Source organism: Schistocerca americana, chromosome 5 (assembly GCF_021461395.2).
Source record: "Schistocerca americana isolate TAMUIC-IGC-003095 chromosome 5, iqSchAmer2.1, whole genome shotgun sequence".
Taxonomy (NCBI): domain Eukaryota; kingdom Metazoa; phylum Arthropoda; class Insecta; order Orthoptera; family Acrididae; genus Schistocerca; species Schistocerca americana.
Genome location: NC_060123.1, coordinates 631,799,211 through 631,809,276, shown reverse-complemented (window position 1 = coordinate 631,809,276; position 10,066 = coordinate 631,799,211). Strand labels below are relative to the sequence as shown.

At 45.6% G+C, this 10,066-nt stretch overlaps 2 non-coding genes across 2 annotated transcripts; one reads left to right on the top strand and one right to left on the bottom strand.

Annotated features, from left to right (window-relative positions):
* Nucleotides 1-5,948: 5,948 nt before the first annotated feature.
* Nucleotides 5,949-6,023, bottom strand: Trnar-ucu. The gene has a single exon. It is a non-coding gene; the product is annotated as a tRNA-Arg (tRNA).
* A 240-nt stretch (nt 6,024-6,263) lies between these two features.
* Trnaa-ugc lies at nt 6,264-6,338 on the top strand. Its single transcript has one exon. It is a non-coding gene; the product is annotated as a tRNA-Ala (tRNA).
* Nucleotides 6,339-10,066: the final 3,728 nt, after the last annotated feature.

The following is a 10,066-nucleotide window of genomic DNA, read 5'->3' as shown; positions in this document are numbered from 1 at the left end:
AATGCCCCGACTGCCTGATTCACTCACACATTCACTCGCAGTTCTGTGAATCATTACTGCCCAGTCCAACCGACTAAGGATAAAACCTTCAAATATGCTGAGCGTTTTGACCTTACGCTACGCGGATAGGTTAAGAAGGGATTTCTTGAAATTCCACCCCTAAGGTGGTGAAATTGGGGATGAAAAGTTTTTTGATACGTCGCTATTAATGCAATTTTGAAGCTAGATCTACGACAATTGGTATTTGGTTTCTCAGTCAGAAATAAAGGTGCACATGTTTCAGCATTTTTAGAAATTCAACCACTAAGGGGGTAAAATAGTGGGTGAAAGTTTTTTGAAATTAATCATTAGTAAAGAACCACCAAAGTATTTTCAAAGCTACGTCTATGAAAACTGGAATCTGACTTCTCAGTTATAAATAAAAAATTACATCTTTTAGTGTTATTGGAAATTTTATTGGAAATTCAACACTTCAACGGAGTGAAATAGGGGAGGAAAGGTTTTATTAAATTATTCACTACGAAGTCAATTTCAAAGTTAAATCTATGAAATATTGTATTTGGCATCTCTGTTAGAAATTAAAGAAAAATACGAGTTTCTCTGTTTTTGGAAATTCAAAATAGAAATGTAAAATTTTTTAGAAACTATTTCGTTATATTAAAATAAATAATTCCGTGAAAACTTCGTATGTTAGATATAAAGGAATATGCGTTAAAGCATGAAAGTTTCTGTGGAAATACCATCACAAGAATGCAAAAGCTATGATTAACAAAAACCTTGGACGCCAGGTACCAGAATCAATTTTTGGTCAGTAGCTCATTTTGAAAAGACCATGATTTAGAAGCCTTAATTAACGAGAAAGGCGCCGGCCGCTGTGGCCGAGAGGTTCTAGGATCTTCAGTCCGGAACTGCGCTGCCGCTAAGGTCACAGATTCGAATCCAGTCTCGGGCATGATGTCCTTAGGTTGCTTAGGTTTAAGTAGTTCTAAATTCTAGGGGAATGATGTCCTCAGATGTTAAGTCCCATAGTGCCTGGAGCCATTTGTGCCATTTTTAACGTGAAAAGTTTAGAAGGTATTGGTATTTAGTTTCTCAGACAGAAATAAAGAAGCATATGTTTTAGCATTTTTAGAAATTCAACCACTAGATCAAAGAGAGCTATTTAACAGTCACCACGATAAATTGAGTTCGATCATTAATACATTAATTTTTCAGTAGACCAAATAAATGTCAATAAAATTATTTTTGATACAATTACAACACAAATGCTAGCGACGCCGCACTCGCTAAGCAACTTTGGCATATATTTGAAAAATAAAAGGCCAAAAACTGTCTTCTTTTGTAATAAATGGTACATTTTCGCTACCAAAACATATTTACCCTCCTCACAATGAAAAATATGAGATATATCAAATAGGTGTCCAACAAAACATTTGAAGACGGCTTTGACATACAACATACCGATGTTTTCTATATTCTATGACATTTTCTGGGCCATATACGCTATATGATCAAAAGAATCCGGACGCTCGCAAAGACATATGTTTTTCATGTTAGGTACTATGTCCTGTCACCTACTTCCAGATTCTCAATGTCAGCTACCTCAGTAGTCATTAGTCATAGTGAGAGAGCAAAATGGGGCGCTCCGCAAAATTCACGGACTTCGTCAGGTGATTGGGTGTCACTTGCGTCATACGTCTATACGCAAGGTATCCACACTCCTAAACAACCCTAGGTCCACTGTTTCCGATGTTACAGTGAAGTGGAAACGTGTAGGGATACGTACAGCACAAAAGCGTACAGGCCGACCTCGTCTGTTGACTGACAGAGACCCTCCGACAGCTGAAGAGTGTCGTACCGTGTAATAGGCAGACCTCCATCCAGACCATCACACAGGAATACCAAACTGCACCAGGATCCACTGCAGGTACTATGATAGTTTGGCGGGAGGTGAGGGATCTTGGATTTATTGATCGAGCGGCTGCTCTTAAGCCACACATCACACCGGCAAATGCCAAACGACGCCTCGCTTGGTGTAAGGAGCGTAAATATTGGACTATTGAACAGTTGGAAAACGTTGTGTGGAGTGACGAATCACGATACACAATGTGGCGATCCTATGGCAGGGTGTGAGTATGACGAATGGCCGGTGAACTTTCATCTGCCAGCGGATGTAGTGCCATCAGTAAAATTCGGAGGCGGTAATGCTATGGTGTGGTCGTGATTTCCATGAGGGGCCTTGCACCCCTTGTTGTTTTATGTGGCACTGTCAAAGCACAGGCCTACATTGATGTTTTAAGCACCTTCTTGCTTCCCGCTGATGAAGAGGAATTCGGGAATGGCAATCGTATCATTCAACAGATTAGTTTCCTGTTCATAGCGCACGGCCCGTGGCGAAGTGGTTACTGGACAATAACATACCTCTAATGCACTGGCCTGCATAGAGTCGTGATCTGAATCCTATAAACCACCTATGGGATGTTTTGGAACGCCGACTTCACGCCAGGCCTCACAGACCGACATCGATATCTCTCCTCAGTGCAGCACTCCGTGAAGAATGGACTGCCACTCCCCAAGGAACCGTCCAGCACCTAACTTGGCGTATGCATGCGAAGGTGGAAGCTGTCATCAAGGCTAAGGGTGAGGCAACACCCCATTGAATTCCAGCTTTACCGTTGGAAGGCGCCACTAACTTGTAAGTAATTTTCAGCCAGGTGTCCGGATAGTTTTGATAACATAATGTACGTCACACTAAATACAAATTATGTATATGGCAGCAGAGTTACTAAGTTGTTTAGTCAGGCTTCAAAACAATGACTGCGATGTATAAGAAAATACACTTCGTTACTTCAGACATTTTTGGAACAGAGACGGTGAAGATATGGTTTTCGGGATTGAGATGCAATATGTTACCTATTAAAATACGCCGCCCCATATGGTAACTCACTGCCTATTATTATCCATCCTGTGGTCGACAACATTCTTCTCCCATTTCTGATATCACCTCGATACATGAAAGCATGCAAGCATGGCTTTGTTAAGAACGTTTTCCCAACGATCAGCGTTAGTGTGATCGTCAGTGCCCAGCACTCTTTCCAATACGGTGCAGCCTGCATTAACAGAGCTCGTTGTGCGCGATGAAGGGGTACTGCGTCTGCAATGCTTCCCAATTGTTCCTTCGAAGCAGTGAATACCCGTCTGATATCCCATTGGGTACTATGGGTCTCAGTATGGCCCAAACGGCGGAGTATTGATTAATCTGTTGGTAGTCTCCTGTAAGACTGTTTTTCCCTCTTTTAAAACTGTCAGGTTCAAGTCGACCACTACGGACACTTAATGCGGCTTGTACAACAAATTGTCTAAACGCTCGAACATTGTGGCTTACGAGGATTGATGGTTTCGAAAGGGTGGAGCACCCGTAAGACTAATGAGTAGTGCAAATACAGTACAGCACCTCATGCTTAAGAGGGTGCAGTGAGTCACGGTTGGTTTGAGTCGGCAGCGTTTCTGGCTTGATAGTCAAATACTTACGATATATCAACACACTAATTTCTTTAAACTTGAAAAAGTTCTAGCAATGCTGAAGTTACAAAGTGCTCATGACGATATATCCCACACAAGCAAACTGGCAGCCGCTATTAAGTCAGGTAGGTAATTACCTGGTAGTTACTGAAAATGAGTCCGCAGCTCGTGGTCGTGCTGTAGCGTTCTCGCTTCCCACGCCCGGGTTCGATTCCCGGCGGGGTCAGGGATTTTCTCTGCCTCGTGATGACTGGGCGTTGTGTGATGTCCTTAGGTTAGTTAGGTTTAAGTAGTTCTAAGTTCTAGGGGCCTGATGACTATAGATGTTAAGTCCCATAGTGCTCAGAGCCATTTGAACCATTTTTTACTGAAAATGAATAGAGTAATGATATCGGCGCATAAAGCTGATATCGTTCGACGCATTGGATGATACAAGGTGTGCCTGTCACCACCAGCGAGAACAATGTTTAACGTGCCCAAGGCAACGATTTTATGTAGCTGTTTATTGATGACAACTTCACTAAGTATGGAATGCTGGAATGTGCTACCGAAGTTAGTAGCCGGCCGAGGTGGCCGAGCGTTTCTAGGCGCTACATTCGGGAACCGCGCGACCGCTACGGTCGCAGGTTCGAATCCTGCCTCGGGTATGGATGTGTGTGATGTCCTTAGGTTAGTTAGGTTTAATAATTCTAAGTTCTAGGGGACTGATGAGCTCCGAAGCTAAGTCCCATAGTGCTCAGAGTCATTTGAACCATTTGAAGTTCGTAATTGCTCTCGTAAGTATGCACGAAACAGCTTAGTCAGAAAGAGAACGAAAGGACATTCTTTTGTGCCGAGTACGTGCTGATCACAAGGTCTGCACGGAGGCGGGTGTAGCCCAACACCTGAAGTTGTTTTTGCTGGAACGGTATTGCTCCACCAGCAAACCTATTGTGCGTCGATCGGTTAAGTTCCCGGCGACGTCGAAACCAAATGAAGAATGAATGATGGGCTCCATGTGGTTCCCAAGTCGTGCAGCGACCGTAGACCATAAAATTACCAAACATGCAGCAACCAGTCGCAAATTTACCTATTATTTATTCACTTTTGCAAATAGATTTCAACTGATAAAGTCACTTTATGTTTGATCTCTGTTTAAAACAGTATTACTATTCGGGGCACATATTGGTTGAAAGCATCGACGATGGCTGTTAATCAGTTGAAATCGATTTGCAAAAGTGAATAAATAAAACATGATTTTGCGACTGGTTGCTGCATATTTGGTAATCAAATGAAGAATGTTATGTAGATAATTCATTAAGAATGTTTCATCAAAGTAGACATGTTTAGATCGATAGAATTAGGGTATAAGTGTGTCACAGTGCTACAGCGAATGTAAGAGAGGCAGGAGGCTGGGCGAAGTGTAACAGTTGCTGTTATGATAAAATAGTATTCGTGTACATGTGATTTCGCAGTGCACTGTGTGTGTTGTAGCATAAAATGCTTCGATAAAACACAAAGAGACAAAGCATGTGTTCATTGTAACCTTATCTATAGCGTCTGCCTATTCACGTTTTAGAATCCCGTACGAACAGTTTATCATTACTGATGTACCACTGGCGTCGCCAGTGTATGGGGTACGCGTCTAGTTGCCTAGTTAGGTGAAAAGATCGGCGAGTATTTGGCGTCGTCGGCAATACCTTGAAAGGGTTTCAACAGAGAGAAGAAAGAGTTTTGCCCCCACCGACGTTATCTGGATAATTGTGGCACTTCTAGGGCCGCAGAGGTGGAGCTCGAAAAATAATTACAAACTACTAAGAAAGAAACCATGTAGAAGGGCTCATTGCGTAAAACTTTGTAAATCTTGCGCTTTCGGTCAGAAGAAAGCTAGGAAAGATGTACTGCAGGCTGTGTACTTTCTTGGTATGTTTTCACGTTTTTCCTCCTTAGTTTAATGGGTATTAGTAATTTTTGGCCTGCGTAGTGAGGTAATGAATTAGTAAACCATGGTTTTACATAATGTTGATCGGTGATGAGCGAGGTAACATCACCATCCTTTAGACGAAGGTATGAGGCTGGCCTTCCTCCGGGAGAAGCGAGCCGGTGTGTGGCGATTGGAAATTGTAAGTACTGGGTCAGTCAGGTAAGGGAAGGCGCTCTCTGTCTAAGGCTGCAACGTCCGAAACGAATGGAAGTGTTTCCGCACTACTCCAACGCACTTGCTTACGCAGCAATCCCAGGGAGCAGCGTTCGCAGGTCAGTGGGGAATGTCGTTTTGAGAACACTACTCCGAGTATTTGCGAATCTTTTCCAATCGGAGATCTTCTTTTTCTGCCACGTCCTCTTTTAGCAGGTATATTTTAACGAACAATGATCTGGGGCATTTATAAGAAATGATAATTAAATGGACACCCTAGCTGCAAAGAGGCGTTGATATACTTCATGTGTGCCCCGACCGGGACTCGAACCCGGGATCTCCTGCTTAGATGACAGACGCTCTATCCATCTGAGCCACCGAGGGCACAGAGGATAGTGTAGGGACTTATCCCTTGCACGCTACCCGTGAGACCCATATTCCCAACATGTCCACACCACTACATTCGTAGTGCGCCTAATAGATGTTTGCTCATCATCTGCCACGAGTAATGAGTATGATGGGCAAACATCTATTAGGCGCAATACGAATGTAGTGGTGTGGACATGTTTGGAATGTGGGTCTCACGGGTAGCGTGCAAGGGATAAGTCCCTACACTATCCTCTGTGCCCTCGGTGGCCCAGATGGATAGAGCGTCTGCCATGCAAGCAGGAGATCCCGGGTTCGAGTCCCGGTCGGGGCACACATTTTCAACATGTCCCCAATGAAGTATATCAACGCCTCTTTGCAGCTATGGTGTCCATTTAATTATCATTTCATTTCTAGCAAAGCTGCATGGTCATCAACGGTAACTGTTCTTTCAGCAACGGATACTACTGTCATATGCAGTTATAAGAGGTGGGCATGAAAAGAAATTCGTTGTGTAGATACTTGAAATGCCTCCGATGAGGATAACGGAGTTCCTCCTTTCTAAGGCACTTCGCAGTTCCCTTTCTTTCAGGGAACTTTCTTTATTTTGCTTCCTTGCGGGTCAGAAACCCCTCATATCTTCCGGTATGTCATTAAAGTCGACTGGAAAGAATTTTCGAAAGCCGTAACAGTGCTGGAGATCTCGACCCCTGAGTTGGGCAGGCTTATTTGCAGCGAGTGCGCCGCCGTTCTCCCACTCCGCTGGCACTGGTGCTGCAGTGAGCCCTCCAGACCAATCCTTTCTCCAAGCTGGCAGAGCGCAGCACGTAAGCGGACGATGTTTATGTGGCACGTGCTCCGGATCTGCGCGACGCAGGGGGGGAAAGCGGCAAGGGGGATGGCGACCGGTTACCGCTGCAAAGTGTCCACCCCTCGCGGCCGGGCGGCTTCCTCGAGAACTGCTCGCAGATAAAACGGCTGCAGCCGCGGCGCGGTGACTTGGCACTCGCAGCGGCGCCCCTCATTATGCAACTGTTAATGCTAATAGATTAGGAGCGCTGCCAGCGGGGCTATTTTGCGCGCTCCAGCGCTCGCCGGCCGTTTCCTCCAGAGCGGGCCTCGCCCAAAATTTGCTGCCTCGTCCCTTTCAGGCACAGAAGGGGACGGCGCGGACGATTCCGCGGCACTTACGACGATTGCTTCCCCTCCCCAACTTTGTTGATGATTTAGATAAGCGTCTCCTTTCTTCGTCTTATTTATATTTTCGTCGGCGCCAGTTATTCGGGACAAAGAGGCGACGGCGGCGGCGTTGTGCAAATAGAATGACGAACCCGATAAGCAGTGGACAAAGATGACGCGGAGTGTAATAGTTTTTGTTGGAGTCGTTTGTTACTGGAGGCGAAAATAAGTCATAAAAAAAAGCTCTACCCTTTTCCCATTTAATTTGATTGTATCGCAAACTTGCGTCCATTTATTCCTGAATTAGGTAATGTCTGCCGGGAACTACAGGTAGCGACGCAAAGTGGATTTTACGGCTTCAGTCACGCAACTGTGAAACAGGCCAGCTTACAACGACGTAAAAGCCGCACTCCATATCGGGTGGGTCCGTCCATAGGCAGCAGTCTTGCCAGAGAAGCTTATCGGAAAACTTTAATGAGATGCCATTAAACGATTACGCCTGCCGCTGCTAATACCTTTATGTACTCGCTTCAGATGCCCCGCGGAATAAGACGAAATTGTCTTCGCTATTACTGCCCAATGCGATTATTCACAGTACCTTAATACAGCATAATTTGCCATAATTCTGTATTTTTCAGAATCTGAATCATATGTCGAGTACATACACTAAAGCCAAAAAACGACACACCATGATGCAGAAAATCGGTAGTTGCGATGAGCATGTACATACAAACGTTTACACTTTCAGAAAAACTGTATGAAGATAGCTTCACGAATTAAGCAAGTCTGTAACGCATTGCTCGAACTCTAGCCCTTATGAAAGCAGTTATTCTGCTTCACATTTATCGATACAGTTCTCGGATGTCTTCAGGAGGGATACCGTGCCACATTCGGTCCAGTTGTCGGGTGAGAGCGTCAAAATCTCGATTTGTTTGGCCTGCCTGTAACACTCCAAACGTTCTCAGTTGGGGACCTTACTGACCAAGGTAGGGTTTCACAAGGCTGAAGACAAACGTCTCCGTGTGCAGGCGGGAATTACCTTGCTGAAATGTACGCCTAGGATGGCTTGGCATGAAGGACACAAAACGGTGCGTAGAAAATCGTCCACGTACCGCTGTGCTGCAGGGATACCACGGATGACAAGCGAAGGAGTCGTGCTATGAAAAGAAATGGCATCCAAGACCATCACTCTTGGTTTATCGCGCCATATGGAAGGGTAAAGTCAGGATGGTATTCCACCGCCGGCCGGGGCGTCTCCGCTGCTCATCGCGGCTGGGTTCCAAGCGGAATGCACCACTGAAGACAACTCTACTCCAGTCATATTCCAGGCCGAGTGTGTCCGACTCCACTGCAAATCAGTTTGTTGTACAGATATCAACGTTAGTTCGCGCACTGGGCGCCGTAGGCTCAATGCCCTTTCTGTGAGCCGCCTATTAAAGGTCTTTGGGTCTCACTGAGTGCCTCTCTGTACGGCCCTCACATTCTGTCGTCTCTCTATTGTAGCCTCTAAAGGTGGCCCGCTTCCGTCTTGAGTCTGTGTGCGGCTATGGTTCACTCATTCCTGCCAGAATCGTAAAATAATGGCACCTATTCAAACGTCGAGCGATTCGCCGATTACCCAACCGGCTTCTTTGCGCCCAACTACACAGTCTATCCCAAATGCTGACAACTGCGTACTTCGTTTACGCGTTTTTCTGCGAGGTACAGTTACTGTGCAGACGAGTATACGGTATGAAACCTTACGCCCTGCTGTCGACATGTCTCCTGCTACTACCGTTGCCAGCCGTGCGGTGAAATTGCGCTGCAGCATTATACATCCATCCAGCGGCTGCTACGCAAGAGTACAGTCGTATTCCTCTTTTTAGTGTGTCTAACAGGTCGACGAAGGGCAGTTGCAATAATTACGTGCGCTGATGAACCGCTACTCATCCTTTCAGCGCTGTCATATTTATCTCTTTTGGTCATTCAGCCGGAAATGGTATTGAAAGGTTGATTTCTATAGATGAGTGTTTAGGCCGTCATCCTATTGCGGTACTTAATTATTCTCGGCAGAAGGGTACTGATGCAAGCGCTGTACGGTGCACGAGCCTATCACCACCAGCGGAAATGACTGTAGCTGTGGCGATCTGTACTGTCGCAGTCTGAGTCAGTCCAGGTCGCGGATGTTGACAATGGCGGAACACTCGCTCTTGTGTAAAATAATGTGCATAATCTTTAAAGGCGACCAGTAGCAAATGTACACATTCGAGAGCGTGCAGTTGGTGAGGTGGGCAGCCCCAGGTAAGAAAGTGCGCGTATGAAAGGGTCTTTTTGTGCGAACGGGTGAGCAATGTATTCCTCCATCCCTCCCCGCCCCCCCCCCTCACCCTCATTCTTATATATGGATATGGTGTCTGTACTCTCGGGCACGTCCGAAAGTACAGACACCATATCCATATATAAGTATATAGTTCTGGCAATACCGGCCATTCTTGGTAAGAATGTCTTCCACGAGTAATGAGTGTGATTGGGTGGGACACTACGAATGTAGTGTGTGGACATACGAGGTGAGAATGTGAGTCTCGCGGGAGGCGTGCGTGAGATAATCCCTGCAGTCGCGCTAGGATGGATAGAGCGTCTGCCATGTAAGCAGGAGATCCCGGGTTCGAGTCCCGGTCGGGGCACACATTTTTCACCTGTCCCCTTTGATATATATCAACGCCCGTCACCAGCTGAAGGTATTAATATAATTCTAATTTCATTCACGTCTTTCTTGTTCACAATCGCTGCTCCGTTGTCGGTTCACATCCAGGTCTCTATTTGATGGCGTCAAAAACAGATTATGTGAGTGTAGTGTCCGTCAGTCCCTTGCGATATGGCATTTGAGGGTTGGAACACTTGGGT